Genomic DNA, 19,615 nt, shown 5'->3' on the forward strand with positions numbered 1-19,615 from the left:
TAGGGTGTGCTATAGAGGGGGTGCGAAACGAAGTATTCATCACTACCATTGTGAAAGTGCTGGACTATGGAAATTAAGTGAGGTATTGCCTAGAGTCTGATGCTGGTAAGGTGAACTGGTGCGAGACTCGGGGATTAAAACTTGAGCGCACAGTGTGTGTCTTATGCTGTGAAGTCATGTGAGGCGGCCGCAGCGCTATACTTGTGGAAGTAGTGTCAGCATGTGTTTATACCTACTAGGACGAACTACTGACCCATACTGGTGTGAAAGTCCTGGGTATGGAAAATATGTGAAGTATTGTTTAGAGTCTCTTGGGAGGAGGAAGTGTTGGCTGCCATTTTGTGATTCTGTTGAAGCGAGTATGGGGGAAAAGGGCAAAAAAAGTAGGAGATAGGAGGGTAGGAGCACTGCAACCTCTGTGGGGTGTTTAGGGTGTGCTATACCGGGGCTGCAAAGTGAACTACTCATACCTACCGGTCTGAAAGTGCTAGGCTACAAAAAATAAGTGAGTTATTGCCTAGAGTGTGATGCTGCTAAGATGAGCTGGTGCAGGACTCTGGGATTAAAGCGTGAGCCCAAATTGTGTGTCCTATGCTGTGAAGTGATGTGCCGTGGTCACTGCACTACAGTTGTGGAAGTAGTGTCAGCATGTGTTTATAACTACTAGGACGAACTACTGACCCGTACTGGTCTGAAAGTCTTGAGGTATGGAAAATATGTGAAGTAGTGTGTAGAGTCTCATGCTGCTAAGCTGAGCTGCTGCAGGACTTGGGGATGAAAGCGTGAGCCCAAACTGTGTGTCATATGCTGTGAAGTCATGTGCTCTGGCCGCTGTGCCACATCTGTCCAAGTAGTTTCAGCATGTAGTTATAGGTACTCGGACAACATAACTTGTGTATGGTGCTTAGGGGTGTTATATAGGGAGTGAGAAGATAAATTCTTGTGTATGAAATGAATTTGGTAGTTGGAAAGTGGAAAGCATGGACTCCTATGGGTCTGATGGCGTTGCGGGTGTAAGCTGAGGTAATGCTGGCGTTGGGGGATACAGCTGATGAACTACTGACCCCTATTGTGAACTTTTAACATGCACATGCTGTTAAATGTTCAATAAATTGTTGCAAAAGTATATCGTTAGGTTACAAAACAAATTGATGAACTTTTAACCTGCAGGTGTCGTAGAATGTTCCAGAAAGTGTGGTGATAAAATAGGTTGAGCTTGTGAACTGTGTGTGGCGCGGAATATTAAGTACCTTTTTGTACGGAAAAATCTAAATTAACCAATGGAGATAAGTTTTGGAATGTCGTTGAAGGAATGAAGTATTCTGATTTGCTCTTTAGATGTATTCATGTGTGGAGCAACAGAGAAATTGTGCCCTTACTGGTTCCATTCTTGATGAAAGCGGTGCTTTACATGTAGTGTGTGAGGAAGAAAGAATTCAATGCATGTGTGATATAATATGAACATGGTTTCTGGTTTGATTTGGGTGTAGTTAATTGTTTTTGTAGTTTTTGACTAGTGATTAATGAAAAGGTAGATATACTAAAATATATGGTAGTAAACGTATTATTTATTGTCTGTTCTTATGGAATAGAAGTGGTTGGGGAGTGGTTTTTTATAAGAGATGTTTTATAAATGTGTGAGAGATAAAAAAATGTAAATGTGCGGTATATTTTCTGTATGACTTTGTTGACATTAGAGAACTACGTGTGATTATAAGTGATACTATTTGTCAGGCTGTGTCGCTGTGGTGGATATATGTAGGTGTTGAAGTGGTCCGTGTTATACTGATGCTGAGCTTTACTATCCCTTTTTGAGATACTCGTCAATTTATTCATTCCATTTAATATCTTTCATTTAGATACGGTAAAGGGACGGTATATCGAAAGTTTGGGAATTAGAACTTTGTTTACTCTCCCCATGCCCTGCTATACACTCTACAGAGTGTTTAAATGACTTTTGTAACGTATAGATGTCTAGCTAGTAAAGGTGATGTAGGTCGACTGGGCCCATTTATAAACAATGCTATAGGATGGTTTATGTTTTACCAGCCAATTTGCATGTTTGAATAGTTTTTGCTGATAAGTGTTCCGGCAGACACCTGTTAAAATTAAGCCTGTGTATAGGTATAGTGGGCGCTACTAGGAATGGTGGGTGTTTCTGTTTTATTATGTACGGTTAACTAAGGGTGGGGGTGGGTTTGGGGGAAGTAGTTATGTTGCTGTTTGAAACACAGAATATAGTAACGTGGAGAAGTGGCGCTACTAAAGGTGATGTAGTACAACTGGGAGCACTTAGAAAGTGCCCTATGGCATGGTATATGTTTTACCCGCAAATTTGCATGTTTTAATACAATTTGCTGGTGAGCCTTCCGGCAGACACCTGTTGACATTAAGTCTATGTATGGCTATAGTGGCGCTTCTACTTTCACTTGGGCTCTTTCTTTTATTGCATAAAGTTAAGCAAGGGCGGTTGTTGAGGTGGTGTAGTGGTACTGTGACTATTAATAAACCGTCTTATGGTATGGTGAATGTTTGAGTTGCAAAATTGCATGTTTTAATAGCTTTTGCTGATGAGTCGTTCGGCAGAAACCTGTTGACATTAAGTCTATGTATGGCTATAGTGGCGGTAACGGGAGTGATGGGGATCATTGTTTGATTTCGTAAGGTTAAGCAGGGGCATGGGTGGGGGTGGGGCGGTGCGTATGTTGCTGATTATAAGAAGGATATTTGTAATGTGGGCATGTGTAGTTACTAAAGGTAATGGAGTTTCACTGGGCCCATTTATAAACAGTACTATGGGATGGTTTGTGTTTTACCCGCCAATTTGCATTTTTGGATAGTTTTTGCTGATAAGTGTTCTGGTAGACACCTGTTAAAATTAAGCCTGTGTATGGGTATAGTGGCGCTACTAGGAATGGTGGGGGTTCTGTTTGATTTTGTGCGGTAACCAAGGACGGGAGTGGGTGTGGGGGAGGTAGTTATGTTGCTGTTTGTGGTCTGAAATACGAAACTATGTTTGTGTTTATTGTTGACATACTGATTATAAAAGTCAAAGTAGGAATGTTGATTTGTATTAAAAAAGTGAAGAGGAGAACAATGGTAAGTGGGTAGAATTTGCAATTTACTTGTTAGTGGAAGGTGAATTTGAGTTAGGTTCAAGGCTTTGAGAGTTTGAGTCTTTGTCTAATTCCATAAGTGTTACGAAATCCGTGGGGTCTTTTGCTGCTAGTTCCATGATTGGTTTAGCTACCTCTTTTCTATGGTCTGCACTTTCTTGATTTTCAAAAAAGTTCTTTGCTAATTTCAATTTGGGGATATATTTGTAAAGGGCAATTCTGATTCGTGCCAAATCTGTGGTATTAGTAGGACAAAAGTTTAGGCCGCGTTACAGGAGTTTGATTTCCATATTTTTAAGGGGTTTCTTTGATAGATTAATTACCTCAAGTTCTTGTGAAGGGGGTTCAAACTCCACTACGATTCCATGCTCCTCGTGGTTGTGTCAACTCTTTTGAGATCTGTTGCTCCACTTGCCACTTCTTGTCAGTTTGTCCGGGAGTGAGAGTGCCCCCTGCCTCTTCCTCTGTTTGTTCCTGACTGGGACCCCATGTTTTTCTCCCAGTACCTTTGTTGGAGGGCCGGTCTCAACTCACTTAAAACAGTACACTTAGTGTGTCCCTCAACTTGTTTTATTTCGCTTTCACTAGCGTCTGTTGATGTTAATGAGGATATACTGCCAGTTACATTAGTGGCTGAGTCTAGTTTGTCTTGTTGTTTTATGATATCAAATTTACTTGCATATGTAAATATGCGATCTTCCATGTAGTCCTCCTCATCCCGTTGGAATTTTGTTTATTTGCTTGTTTACACTGTTTCCTCATGTCTTTCTATATGGTTTTCCAATTCCTCCTTGAAATTTGTTAGTTCCGGATTAAGTTCAATTAGAGCTAGATCCATTTCATCATCTTTCAATGGTGCCGTTGTTCTTGCTAACGCAATTTCAATATGTTTGACCAATATTTCAATGAGTCCCAGTGAAGGGTTAAGTATAAGATCTCCCCATTCATGTAGTAGTTCATTACTTGTTTCTTCATGATTAGGCATTAGATGTATTCATTGGCCGTGTCGTACTCGTTTAACATCCAAGCATTTTTTAAGTAACATAACCCCCCACCATTTATTTATTTGTTTTTTTGATAGCCTTTCCCACAGTCTCAACTTTTTTTTAATATCTAGGTTTCTTTGATTTGTAGACGTTTCATTCCCTCTATTTGTGGCTCCTTCTTGCTTGAAGATAGTCCTAATCATTGCAGTTCTTTTAGCTTCCCTTTCATCCATTTTTCTGGAATTGCAACTCGGCGTTCAACTGTGTCAGGTACAATGTTTTCATCATCTTGGCTCCAATTTCCGACACAATGGGCATTCTTAGGGGGTGCGATTGTGGTACGGCAGAACCAAGCTATTTCAAATAACACAAATATTTCCGAAGAAAAGATTCCAATTGCACTCATGGATGTCTCAGTAATCCAGTTGTATATTTATTGGTTACAATTGTGCTAGAGCAAACCAGCAACACCCAACATGTTTCAATCTCTCTAAGACCTTGTTCATGGGTACAACAAGGGGAGGCATTTTTTCATTATTTAAGTACGGCTAACAACATTTTACATCACTTCCTGTGTTGTGCCACTTAGCATTGTGGATGATGTAGTGAATATAAACTACACCCATTTTATTGAAAGAAAATCCATCACCAATACAAGTGAATTTCATATTAAAGTGATTTAACGAAATAAAATGGATTGAACATAAATTGCATCAAATCAAACAATCATGTGTTCTAAGTAGTAATATTTACATTTACAGATGATCCTTATCTTACTCTTGTTTTCCTGAGATTTTTGTCCATCATAGTTTTTGAATAATGGTTGTTGATTGTGTGTTAGACACTGCCTGAATATGCATGCATCTCCAATTACATTGATTCATGATCAATTACTTTATTATTAACCTCTATTGATCACGTACTGACACAGCTTCATCGCATGGTTTGTATGATGATATTCTTGAGACAGTCCCCTATTTTTAATCTGTAATTCACTCTAAGCTATTTCAAAGCTATATATATATATATATATATATATATATATATATATATATATTCCAAGGATAATCCGGCTGCAAGGCAGGCTCAGCTCGTCCTGAAAACACGGACACGGACCCAAGTTTTGTGCAAGGTGGTTTATTTGGTGTTGGTGCTCCCAGCCATCATGACGCGTTTCGCGCTACACAGAGCGCTTGATCACATGACACAGGTAAGTTTTTGGCATTGGTTTAAATACATTGCTGACGTTACAGGTATTGGCCTACAGGTTACACAAACATAGAAGAAATCCTGGTTTGTGAACTACAAAATCTTTTTCTTTTATCAGTTCATTTTGAATACCAAAGATACTGTGTATGTAAGTTTGGCCACTGAAAATAAATGCAAGCCTGTGTACTAGTATAAAAACATACAATGCCTGATTTTGGTGAAGGTGAGAAAAAGTAAATAAACGTGAATAAAATAAATAAATTCATTATTGTTAAATCTCAGTGCGGCTTAAATCCTGATAATTGTACTAAATCAATAGACTTAGAATATAGCAGCATATTTTCCTTAAATCCCTGGGTGTATTTTTTGGTGGATCAGTATGGAGCCCCATACGCTTGAAATGTCCAATAATTACAGGTCCCAAAGGGATGGAGATAAAGTGCAAACGGGCATAACAGTTAATCGCCGAAAGAGCCACTTATATTGTGAAAGGATGTAGTGCCATTGAAATACCATAGTGGTAAAAGACTGGCCACAATTTATGTGCAAAACAACGCATATCATATATGGATCTAGAAATTCATATCTATAAATGAATTTCAATCTGTACATTATAAACCATCAACAGCAAAATATACACAAGCAAATCAATTAATTATTACACCTATAAAAACCTAAATGGTATATAAAGGCTAAAATTGATTTATAATTTAAGTATATCTAAAATGACCATCACAGTAAATTTCATTGCTAAAAGATTGTGTTACAAAACAGATTAAAAAAATCTTCATCAGAATAAATATGTATCTAAAATCCATAAAATATGCTAAATGATAGTGCAAATAAGTAAATCCTATGCCTCTAGTGCCTCAGGTTTACCCACTATAAACATGTGTAAAGATCTTCGGTAATGTTAAGACCTGAAGGATGCTTGGTATTAAGCGCAAGTATATAATGGGTCTCAAGGCGGCGAAGTTTGGCCTCTCGGTTGCCACCTCGTCTACTTGCTGGTACGCAGTCTATTGCATAGTACCTGAGTTTGTTGCTCTTAGAGTCATGCTTGGCTTTAAAATGTCTCGCGACAGGATAGGTATTGTCTTGATTGTCAATTGCTCTTAGATGTTGAAGGATTCTTTTATGTACGGGATGTTTGGTACTCCCGACATAGAGCAGTTCACAAGGACATATCAGGACATAGACGGCGTATTCGGTTTTACAAGTTAACACCTTGTCTATTTTGTGTTCCCTCCTGTCAAATGGCGAGAGGTAGCAGGATTTGTTGACTGCTTGTTGGCAAGCCTTGCATACCTTGCAATTAAAAAAGCCTGTATGTGTTTGATACCATACTGTTGACTCCAAGACTTCTGGGCTGGTTTTTACCAGCTCGTCCCTCATAGACTGCCCCCTGCTGTAGGTAATAGAAGGTCTTTTTGGGAGATCACTCCCTATCACTGGGTCACTGAGGACTAGTGGCCAATTCTTGCTGATGATAGATTGGATTTGTTTAAATTGTGCGCTGTACTGCACAATTATTCTGAATTCAGGTGGCCTGGTGACTATGGCTTCCCCTTCGAGCGGTAACCTGGTGTGTCCTGACAACAGTTCGGATCTGTCTCTTTGTGCAGTTTTTTGTATAGCTGCATCTATGATTTTATTAGAATACCCTCTCTGTAAAAATCTGTTTTTGCTCTCTCTTTGGGCGTCTTTCAGGTCACTCTCCCTACTATGGATCCTCTTAAGCCTTAGCATCTCCCCATAAGGGATGCTGTTCACTAGGTGTTTGATATGTGAACTTCTGGCGTGTAAGGTAGAGTTCCCGGCGGTGGATTTGCGATGCAATCTGGTCTCTAGTTTGTTGTGTTCAACAAAGACTTCTGTGTCTAAAAATGTAATGGATGTATCGCTTATAGTGGCAGTAAATTGGAGGTTCAAGTTGTTTTTATTGATGTTTGTTATAAATGTTTCTGCAGATATTGTATCACCCCTCCACACAATAAACAGGTCATCAATAAAGCGCAACCAGGTTACCACCCTGTTTTGCACTGTCTCTACGTGTTCCACCATGAGGACCAGCTCCTCCCAATAGCCCATGTGCAAGCACGCGTAGCTAGGAGAGAAGCTGGCCCCCATGGCAACACCCTGTAGCTGCCTATACATCATGTTGTTGAACATAAAAACATTGCTGTTTAGACAAAACTTCGCCATGTCCACCAACATATTGTTGTGCTCTGTCATGTTTGGTTGTGCTCTCTGCAGGTAGAAGTTCATTGCATTAAGGCCGTCTGAATGTATGATACTTGTGTATAATGAACACACATCCAGTGCAATTAATAGATAGTCTTGTTTCCATGTTAGGTTCTGGATTTTCAACAAAAAATCACTAGTATCACTTATGTATGACAGCAGTTTCTTTACTTCCTCCTGCAGGAAAAAATCCACATATTGTGACATGTGCTCAGTGCAACTGTTTCTGGCTGAAATAATCGGACGCCCAGGAGGGTTTAGAGGGTCCTTATGTAGTTTGGGCAAAAAGTACATTGTTGGCACAATGGGATGGTCATTTTTAAGGAATTTATGCTCAGATTTAGTGATTAGGCCTTTCAATTTCCATTTGGACAATTTTTTGTGACAGTCCGTATATACAGCTTTCAGCTCTAATCCTGTGAATTTTGTATAACAGGTTCTGTCATTAAGCTGCAATAGGGCTTCCTTTAGATACATTTCTCTGTGCATCAGCACAATGTTTCCTCCTTTATCAGAAGCGCGAATTATAAGATTGCGATTCTTTTGCAGCTTGACCATCAAAGCTCTATACTCCGCCATCTGTTTGTTATATTTGTGCTTGCCCCTGTGGATTTTAATGTTTAGATCCTTCAACTGGTTGGTTACTTTGTCATGAAACAAGTCTATAGAGTCTTTGAGCATGACTGGATTGAAAGTTGACTTGGCTTTGAATTTGGTAGGAGGTTTTCTGAGCCCCGCCGGGTAGACGGTGAGCCCCGAGGTTCCTGCTACAGATTGTATATTTACTTCCCCACTCTCGTTGTATGAGCCCGATTGCCACATTTCATCAAGCTCCTCCATTAAGTCAGCTGTTGTTTGCGAACAAGCTGTATTTCCAACATTGGTGTCACTGGGTAGTGTAGTTCGTGTGTCTTCCTGTTTATTGAGAACAAAGTATTTTTTCAACTTCAGTTTTCTTGTGCTCTTGAAGACATCCAGTCTGGTGTTGACGTAGTTAAAATCCCTCCTCGGGCAAAATGATAGACCCAGGCTCAATATTTCCTTTTCTTTCTGACTCAACTCAATATTTGCCAGGTTTACCACAGTCTTATCCAGGTCAATGGGAATTATTTGTTCTTGTTCCAGCCTCCTCTCTTTTTGCGAGTTCCCCCTACGTTTGTTGGCCTTCCTCCGCTCTCTGCGCTTCCGGTTCTTTGAGCGGTGTAGTTCTGTTGTTTTGTCCGAGGCCTTAGCGTTTGCCTTCTGTCCTCGCAAAAAATCTCCAGCTCCTCATCCAGTGTGTTCTTTGGGCCTGTCGCTCTTGCGTTGTCTGCCCTTTCTTGATCGCTATCTGGTTCAGAGCTGTTCTCAGAGTTGGTTGAAACAGTTTCCTCATTTATCGGTCTGGTTGTTGTTGGTTTCACTATGGGCTGTTTTTTGGCCTGCCTGGATTTCCTTATTGCTTCATATTTCCTAGAAAAGGTAAAAATCTGCCCAGTTTCAAAATCGGTTTTGTCACGAAAGAATTTATATGTTTTTCTATTTTTAATGATTTCCTCCTCCTTTTTGAGCCTCATACACATTTCTTTCCTGAGTTTATTTGCTTCATCTTCTTCCTTTAGTGCATCTATTTCCTCATTGATTTTATTTATTTCTTCAAGTAATTCAGTTCTGTCAAGTTCGGCATGTTTTATGAGTATGTGCATTAGTTTCTTAGAAGACTCTAAATTACAGTCAGCCCATTCACGCATTAGGGCAGGGTTTGGTTTCTCATAACTGGGTGCCAGGAGAATGCGGAGTCCACGAGGGACCCTGTCAACGTCTAAATACATTTTTAATGACCTGGCCTCCCACCATTTACTCTGCTCAGCGCGACTCTTCTTCTCTAAGATTTTAAATTTGTCCTTCAATGTAGTGTTAGGTTCATTTGTTTTGCCGGTTGCACTGGTCTCCTTAATTGGTGCTGTTTTCTTTTCGTCAATATATATATATATATTCACTGAAAAAACATAGGTTTCAGGGACGTTATAGTTAGAAATTAGCATTTCAAAAACCTTAGAAATTCACAGAAAAAAACATAGGTTTCAGTCACATTATATTTAGTTGGACATTTCTCTCATACAAAACCATAGAAATTCCCCCGTTATAGTTAGTTCAGCTAACTATAACTCACAACCCTGCAATGCACTGCTAGCTGTACTTTCTAGGAGTCTAAGGAAGTAGCCTTGCCGTATTTGGATTGCATTAGCAATTACTAAATGTGGATATGGTTCTAATGCCTTTATAAGGGTATGATTTGTTATAACCACATAAGGGCATAAATCGGGAATATTTAATTAGGGTCCTAGATACGATCACAACACCCACTCCACGTATAATGTCCATCATTACTAAATACTAAGCAATATATAAACATATATGTATGCATGTGTTTTCCAGCCCACCCCAAAATACATCAAATGCATTTGAAATGGTATAGATACACGAAAATGAGTATTATACTGTACGCTTTCAAGCAGTGGTATTATTCAGATAATGCAAATACAAATATCAGCTGAATGAATTGCGAAAATTACATTCATGAAATGGCTCTTAATACACAAAAAAAGGTTGAGACCATCTCATCACATAATTATACAAGATTGTACATGGGCTAAAGGCTGATGCAAAATATAGTCTCTAGAGTCTCTAGGAATAGAAGCTCTGTTCTCTAAGAATAGTTCTACTTTAAGCAGAGTACCTTGTGCCAAAAAAAAGTAAATATTTTGGAAGTTGCGAAAAATAATTTTGCTCTCAAGGGAAAAAAAATAGTTCCAAATGTTTTCAGCAGTGCTGTTTATAAAAACTGAAGGCCGAATTCAGAGTTCAGGGAATGATGTGTGCTCGCTATTTCAATTGTTATTCTCGTTGTTAGGAGAGAACATTACCTCAGCTAGACCAGCAAAAAATGTGTCTACAACAGTAGGTGAAAGTTGGGCCAATGCTGAAAAATCAGAAATAGTGCATATATGCGATGCATTGCCATCATCGGTGTTTAGATCAGCAATGTTCACAGGAGGTTGTACTTGTGTGCTGCCGCTTTCATCTCGTACTTCACCGCCACCTAATCGTAATGGTGAAGTCTCAACGAATGCCGTCATCCGAATCGGTAGCTGCTGGGTACAACACGTTGCATGAGTCGTTACCGGACAAAGCAAAGCGTTGATATCCATTGGTACTGCTGATGGTAGTGTAAGACAGACGTCCAATACGCATTCTTCCCCGCATAGCAGACATCGAAGCACAGGTAAGATGCAATTTTAGCAGATGGTTCTGAATGAAAGAAACCAGGTAGTATTCAGATCTCTTAGCCGGGCCAATCCGAGGACCTTAGTGATACGGTCTCGGTACTGTATTGCTAGGATCGTTTCTTCCATCGTAGCCTGAGTTTTGTCTGTGACTTGGCTTGCCATATCGGAGCAGAAGGAACAAAAATAAAATTCCTGCTACGAGTCCCAAAATAAGAGGCAGGCCACCGAAAAGAGAATGCACAAAATTCGGGAAGATGCCCAGAACTGTTTCGAAGGGTCCTAACAGTCCTGAAAAAAATGTCTTAAATACATGTGCGATGCCACTGGTATCTGACATGTTTGAAATTTGGCTTAAAGTTTCTACGAAATGCACGGGGCAATTTGTCGATAATAGGGTATGTATCTCTACCGCTGTCCTTGCAGCTTGCAGGTCATACGGCTCTTTGGACGAGGTTAAAGGCACAGTTGTCTGTAAAAGAATAGACTTCATTCGACTTAAAGTATCAATTCGAATAGAAGAGATATTCACAGAAGGCCAAAATGCCGCCTCCATGTCTGGATTGCTGTTTGGATACAATACTTGCATACAACAAATGACCCTGGAAGTAACGCTCACGAGATAGGGTTTTCCTGGCATCATGCCACAACAGCTGTGGTCAGTTAATATAACGTACCTACCGTTGGAAAGTTGTCTGAAAAAGGGCTCTATCTGTGTAGCTGGGGTGCAGTGCAGATGACATGAAAGGTTGTTCGATGAACCTTCACAGGCTCCATGCAAGTTTATACCTTGAAATAGAAGTGTAACGCTCAGTGATGTTTTACAATTATTACCACTGAGAAATACCTCTTTCTTGCCCTCACTCCAACATCTATGTTTATAAGGTAAATTCCAGGTTTATTTGATGTATTCTTTACCCAACCTTTCATATAGGCCTGCTGGTATATACTTTTGGCAGTGTTGAAACTGAAAAGTTGTTATCGGGATTGTAATTGTGCCATGTATTATCCATTTAATGACAGGTCTTTCTGACTTTGTCAATGGTAATCTCTCAAGTTTTTCAATGCTCAGCACCGTATAGTCTGCTCCTTTTTGTGCCAATGAGATTTGTCTATCAGTAAGGTTAAAGATAGAAAATAATGACGTTATGTTGATTAGACGCCATGGCACGTGACCTGAACGGAGGTTTTGTAACATCCAGCCTAGCTGTGCAATAGAACGCAATTGGGATTGACCATGTTGTAACCTTATCATATCCTGTTCTATTATATCAATAGCAGATGATACAATGCTGTCCAGTGAATAGATTCTGGAGGACAGAGTAGTTAACCCATTGTCCACTTCAGAAAGTGATTTTATGCGAATATACCGGCGTATATGAAACGTTTTTGACGCTGTTAGCGAGGTCCCAGTATTTAATCTCGCAAGTCAGTACCGTCTTTAAGTAAAGTTAAGTGTTGCTTAATTTCGGAAAGTGTGGATCTCTGTAGCCAGTCGAGGCATAGTTTTCCTACACTGTATGTTGTAACTATCCCTGGATGTTGTCTCTGGGAATATCTCGGGTCTGGCCTGTTCTTTTTGAACCCCTGTACTTTGTTCAGGAATCTGTCTTGACAGTTATTAGTGTCTGTGGGCCATATGAACCATTTGGTCCAGTCAGGAAGTGTTCTGTTTTGTTTTAAAATATAAGCCACGTCTAACCCCTCATCTATAGTGATGTTTCTATCAGGCATAGGCTTTGGTATAGACGGGTTGTTTAAATCTTTTATCTTGGCTAAACCAAGACAGGTTGTTTGCTAAATTGTGTCATTCAGGAACATTATTTGTTCTGGGATCATGCAGGCTCTGAACAATGCTTCTAAACCTTGTACCTGCCATCCTTTTGTACCCCAGATGGTTTTTGTCTCAATGTTGTTTTTCCAAAATTCAAAACCAAATGTAGACATTTTTTCATAAAATTTATCAGAATAAATCAGTTTAGTATTTGCCAACTTGTCTTTCACTCCTTTCTTATTTAACATTTTGAAATAAAATGTTTCAGGATCAGTGACATTAAACCCTGAGAAGTATGGGAATGTTTTTGAACTGCCTTTTGGCTGGGTTGGACAATGTTCCCATTGATTATAACTGAAAACATTTCTAGGATTTACAGATTTATGCAGATAATGATGCCCAAAGTGATTGTAACAATACATTTCCTCATAATTCGACGAACCCTGTAAATAATCATGTTCTGTAAATTTTGCTGACATTTCTAAATCTGACATCATAATATTAATATTTTCAAAGTCCCAATCATCAGAGAAAATACTAGGTGATACAAAGTCACTTAAGGAGATCTTAAATTGGTGTGGCTATTTCAAGAACTCAACTGGGCCATGGAGTTCATAATCAGTTTTGTCCCATGCTATACCACCAGGTATAGGCTTTGCTGTGATATTCACTGATGACAGTTCTCTTTTTTTCGATGTGTGATTATCTGTTTGGTTTCAGGACCAAGTTGATGTTCTGACTTGCTGTGTCCATTGTACTATATTTTCCATCAATAAATCTACCCAAACTTAAAACCAAGATGAGCCATAGAAGGAGAAAAAGTACACCTAACACAATCCATAATTTAATCCATGGCGAAGTTAGATATGATTCTCTGAGTTGATGAAAGAGTTCTGTGATTTTTTCTTTGAATGTTTTTGTTGTTGGCTTGTCTCCATGTTCACTTGGATCATCGGAAAAGTCATCAAAGTTGATAAAGTAGCCAGATGCAGTTCTGTCAATTGGTGGAATTGCTTCCGGATTTCCATTGATCTTTGCATTTTTTTTTGTTACATTTGTATAGTCCGCGGCTACATCATTGTAGTCTAGTGTTTCTTCATGAACTGTTGCAATTTGGGTTTCAAGAGGCACAAGTTCCATGGCTTTGTTGCATAGTCCTTTTTTAATCACTGCAGGTTTGTCAAATTTGATTAGTCTCTCAGTTGGAACCTCTTGGATTGTAGCAAGATTTGGTCTTCTGCTATTTCTTGGGAGTCCACTGGGCCTACTACTTATTATTGGCCACATGGTTGTGGTTTCACCAGGTCGATTGATACAAGTCGGGTGTCCTTTTTACCAGCAAGGGGCAGTAGTACAACTGATCTTGTTCCGCTGACAGCTAAGACAGGTACTGCTTTTCTGTAAGAAGGCCCAAATTCCTTCTTAACTGCGATTTTTTCTCTGACCAGATCCCAAATCTTTGGAATCCAGACAGGTCTTGCTGGGACAGGTGGTTTTTCTTCAGTGGTTGTTGGCTTTAGCTTTTCGTTACTCAGAATTTTTCTTGTTTCATTTAAGTCCTGTAAAACAGCCAAACGATCTTTGATATCAAAGGCTTTTTGTTGCACCACTGAAGTCTGACACTCCAAGTCCTGAATGATCATTCTAGTACCAAATAAAAGTCCGTACGGACTGATACCTCCTAGAGAATTTCTTGGCATGTTATTAAGACTACATTGGACATTTATTAGATGTTTGACTCACCCGTCACCCGAACCTAATACCCTCGCTGTTATATATTGCTTTATGTCCCGTTTTTTTCACTCCACTACCGCATTTCTCTCGGGATGGAATGGACTAGAATACCACAATGCAATGCCCATGCTGGCCATGGCCTCCTTGTAAGCCCGAGAGCTAAACGCAGGACCCTGGTCAGGATGTAGCATGCCAATTGCGTATGTGCCAATAAAGACTCGCAAATCTTTTATAACAGTTCTGGTGTCAGCCAAGCGCTGGGAGTCTCATCTAAATGAATCTCGTCTTGATATTTATGGGACCGCATTTGTTCGGTCAGACGTCTGCGCATAGATAGCCTGATGCTGTCTAATAGTGGTGTCTGAGCTGGTGTCTTTTGTAGTTCTTTATGCAAAAGAACTACTTGTTCCCATAGTTTTTTATGCTTTATTGTGGTACCTGTCTCATCTTTGTAACCGTTTTTTATCCAGGTCTGCATGGAAATATTGTAAGATCGGACGCAGTAATGCGAATCGCACACTATTAGTGTTGGGAATTCACGATTGGCATTTTCAAGCGCCATCTTTAAAGATCTTATTTAAGCTCGCTGAGCTGTACAGTTTCTGAAAGATTCAGTTTTAGTGACCATCGGTCTGAATTTACCTAAGCGCCAGCGACCTTTAACAATCCTGCATGCTGCATTGTAAATCTGTTTTTCCACAACATAGTGTGCAAATCTGTCCGTGTAGATTACACAGGTGTACTGTTCGAGAGGTAAATTTCGATCGGCAGAGGACATTCATTTTCATATTCCAGATATTCACGTCTTCTGTTGCAAGAGAAGTTTCCCATTTTATCCATTTTGGATCTAGAGCTTTAGCATTAAGATTGCCTGGTATTGTTACCGCCACATGTGCTGATACTGCTGTTAAAACAGATATCCTTTTTCCTTGGGCTAGGGCTCTTTCTTTTGCTACAGCAGTTTGAACCGCAGTTCGAAATTTTTCAGAAGAACTGAATTTCATTTCAGCTGGTGTGTACAAACGTGATTTGTAAGCTATTGGTACCGTTTCTCCCTCATTAGAGGTCAGGTATGTGAATCCGCATCTTCCTGGGATGACTCAGATTACAAGGTTGCGTTCGTTTGCGCGTGTTTGCAGTTTTGTTTTAGTTAACATGTCTGTGTGTAAGGATCTTAAAATTTCTGTGTTTTTTTAGTCCAATTAATTGGATTAAAATCAGGTTTTATTAGTTCGTAGAGAGGTTTAACCCTCTATGCATAATTTAGAATGTATGTTCTTCCGAAATTCAGGAAACCTAGTATTGATTGTAAGTTCTTCAGCATTTTTGGAGCTTGGAGTACTGCACACTTCTCTAAGAAGTTGTCTGCTAGGCTTTTGCCTTCACTTGATAATTCATATCCTAAAAATCGGACAGTTAGATGGGCAATTCATGATTTTTTAAAGTTAAATTTGTACCCTTCAGATGCGAACCCAAGTATTATGGTGTTCACTCTTTTCAAGTGAGTCTCCAGGTCATCGTCTGTAAGATAGATGTCATCAAGATAGGATAATGCCTCATCATCATACATTTGCAGTAACTCTGTTACCCTGGCTGAAAATAATCCTGGGCTGTTTTTGAATCCCTGTAGGAGACGACAAAATTGTTTTTGGGTCCCCATGGTGGAGAAAGCGGTCAAATATCTGCTTTCAGGTGGTATGTTTTGACAGAAGAAACCATTTGAAATATCTAATGTCATTTTATATTTCTTGCGCACGATGTTATTCATTAGTGCTGCACTTTGTGAGATTGTACTGCAAAAGGTTTACAGCAGGAGTTTAGATGTCTGTAGTCCAAAACTAGACGATATGAATCGTCTGGCTTGGAGACAGGAAACAAAGGAGTGTTCATTTGTGAGGTGCATGTTTCAATCACCCCCTGATATTCAAGTTGATCTAAAATTTCTTTTACTTGTTTTTTAGCTTCTTGCTTAACAGGATACTGCCTCTGTGCAGTAGGTTGACTTTTTAACTGGATTTTATGGTGAGGAGAATCCTCATCCCATCCTACATGATTTTTATATAATGCAGGGGCTTGGGCCACTGCCCATTTTCTAGCAAGTGTGTATTTTTTATGTATTGGAATGTGATTCGAGAAGGCAGGAATAATCATTTCTTTGCCATGTAGGCACTCCCTGACAAACTCTGGTGGCCAGTCTTTCTCTGCTAGAAGGATATCATAGCCTTTAGCTAGATTCTCCCAAAAGAGACCTTTTATTTTCCTAGTTTTATCTCCCTCTATACATAATGTTATTTCATATAGTTTATGGGGCACGCTCACTCGGGTGTCTGCAGTTTCCACTTGTATGTATTCATTCGTGCCCACTGTCTCCAGAAGATTCATCAGGATCTTGCGAGCTATGCTCACTTCTGCTGCGCTGTTAAGCATTGTCTGGGCCCACTCTCCCTTTTTCAGTTGTGTCCTCAGGATTCGGTGATGGATCAAGCCCTGATCTTTGGACTGGGTACGAGTGTTCTGCTTAATTCAGATACTCTGTCCATCACCACACCCTTTTCTGAATCGTTTTGTCCACCACAAGCGTGGAAGGGTATACTCAGATGTGAGTCCCTTGCTCACTGCACCATCAGGATTCAAGCAAGCCGGGCCGAAGATGGCTGAAATGCCAGAAACCGGTCCCCGGAAGCTTGTTTCCTTTCCAGTATAAGAATTGGCTTGGTAGTTTGGTCTGCCCTGTTGCCATGATGCACTGGGCCAGGGACAGACTAATTTGCATGTAGCCAGGTTCTGAGCTGGGATGGTGCAGTGAGCTAAAAAACGGTGATGGATCAAGCCCTGATCTATGGACTGGGTAGGAGTGTTCTGCTTAATTCAGATACTCTGTCCATCACCACCCCCTTTTCTGAATCGTTTTGTCCACGAGAAGCGTGGAAGGGTATACTCAGATGTGAGTCCCTTGCTCACCACACCATCAGGATTCAAGCAAGCCAGGCCGAAGATGGCTGAAATGCCAGAAACCGGTCCCCGGAAGCGTGTTTCCTTTCCAGTATAAGAATTGGCTTGGTAGTTTGGTCTGCCCTGTTCCCATGATGCACTGGGCCAGGGACAGACTAATTTGCATGTAGCCAGGTTCTGAGCTGGGATGGTGCAGTGAGCTAAAAAACGGTGATGGATCAAGCCCTGATCTTTGGACTGGGTAGGAGTGTTCTGCTTAATTCAGATACTCTGCCCACCACCACCCCCTTTTCTGAATCGTTTTGTCCACCACAAGCGTGGAAGGGTATACTCAGATGTGAGTCCCTTGCTCACTGCACCATCAGGATTCAAGCAATCCGGGCCGAAGACGGCTGAAATGCCAGAAACCGGTCCCCGGAAGCTTGTTTCCTTTCCAGTATAAGAATTGGCTGGTAGTTTGGTCTGCCATGTTCCCATGATGCACTGGGCCAGGGACAGACTAATTTGCATGTAGCCAGGTTCTGAGCTGGGATGGTGCAGTGAGCTAAAAAACGGTGATGGATCAAGCCCTGATCTTTGGACTGGGTAGGAGTGTTCTGCTTAATTCAGATACTCTGTCCATCATCACCCCCTTTTCTGAATCGTTTTGTCCACCACAAGCGTGGAAGGGTATACTCAGATGTGAGTCCCTTGCTCACTGCACCATCAGGATTCAAGCAAGCCGGGCCGAAGACGGCTGAAATGCCAGAAACCGGTCCCCGGAAGCTTGTTTCCTTCCAGTATAAGAATTGGCTTGGTAGTTTGGTCTGCCCTGTTCCCATGATGCACTGGGCCAGGGACAGACTAATTTGCATGTAGCCAGGTTCGGAGCTGGGATGGTGCAGTGAGCTAAGAACCGGTGATGGATCAAGCCCTGATCTTTGGACTGGGTAGGAGTGTTCTGCTTAATTCAGATACTCTGTCCATCACCACCCCCTTTTCTGAATCGTTTTGTCCACCACAAGCGTGGAAGGGTATACTCAGATGTGAGTCCCTTGCTCACTGCACCATCAGGATTCAAGCAAGCCGGGCCGAAGACGGCTGAAATGCCAGAAACCGGTCCCCGGAAGCTTGTTTCTTTTCCAGTATAAGAATTGGCTTGGTAGTTTGGTCTGCCCTGTTCCCATGATGCACTCGGCCAGGGACAGACTAATTTGCATGTAGCCAGGTTCTGAGCTGGGATGGTGCAGTGAGCTAAAAAACAGTGATGGATCAAGCCCTGATCTTTGGACTGGGTAGGAGTGTTCTGCTTAATTCAGATACTCTGTCCATCACCACCCCCTTTTCTGAATCTCAGGATTCTCGGCATGTTTTTTTTTAATACTGGCTACCTTCTTTCTGGGAAATTGCAATTTTTACTTTGATGAGCAGGTTCCTTGTCTTTGGACTTGACGTGCCCTTCTTTATGTTCTGACCGTCCTCTTCTTTCTGATTTTTTTGATGAAGTCTGAAAAGATCGAGAGGGACGTGTATCAATATCTTGATATCTGTCAGGTTTCTCAAATTGTCCCTATTTCTAGGGTTGTATCTTTTTTCAGAGGATTTGCCCCCCCCCCCCCCGTTCGGAAGATTTATCTCTTCGTTGGGGAGACCTTCCTCTGGTCTGAAACAGTTTTTTTCTGGGAGTGGTTTGTTTATTACCCTCCCATTTCTTCTTTTGAGAATTGAGATTATTTTTAATAAAAGTTTTCTCAGGATTTTCAATTAGTTGGTGTTCTACTGGTTTACCACCCAAACTATCTCTGCCTAATTCTTCATAGGATTTTTCAATTATTTTAGCAAGCTCAAAAGGTTGGTCTGCTATATCTGTCTCTTTCAATTTTTGGCGGATTGCCACACATGCTGCTTCTTTTTTTTATGTTGGCTAATAATATAGCCGAGACCTGCTTAAAATATTTCAGTAATTCCATACCTAGAGTTAAAGCAGGTTCTGGACTGTATTAATTTTGAATCTGTCTTAGTATGTCTGGTATCACGCCATAGACGGAACACCATGTGTTTTTGTGTAGATAGAAGTAAAGACTGTGCCCCAAGTGTCACAGTCCTCCACATGTGGTGCGATCCCCATTGGGAGACAGATAGTCAGAATTCTGTGTTTTTCGGGAGGGGTAGTATCAGGAAATACTGCCTCTATCTGAGTGATTTTTTGAGCTAACCAGAATGGAATTTTTCCCCGTTTGGCGGGTGTTTTACCAAGACATGATTGTATATTCTGTGGTGTAATCTTGTTTGTGTTCCCCTGTTGAGGGTTGTTTTGTGCAATTTTAATTGCAGGTTGGACTGTTGAGGTCCTCA

The sequence above is a fragment of the Lissotriton vulgaris genome, chromosome 8 (genome assembly GCF_964263255.1).
Source record: "Lissotriton vulgaris chromosome 8, aLisVul1.2, whole genome shotgun sequence".
NCBI classification, from domain to species: Eukaryota; Metazoa; Chordata; class Amphibia; order Caudata; family Salamandridae; genus Lissotriton; species Lissotriton vulgaris.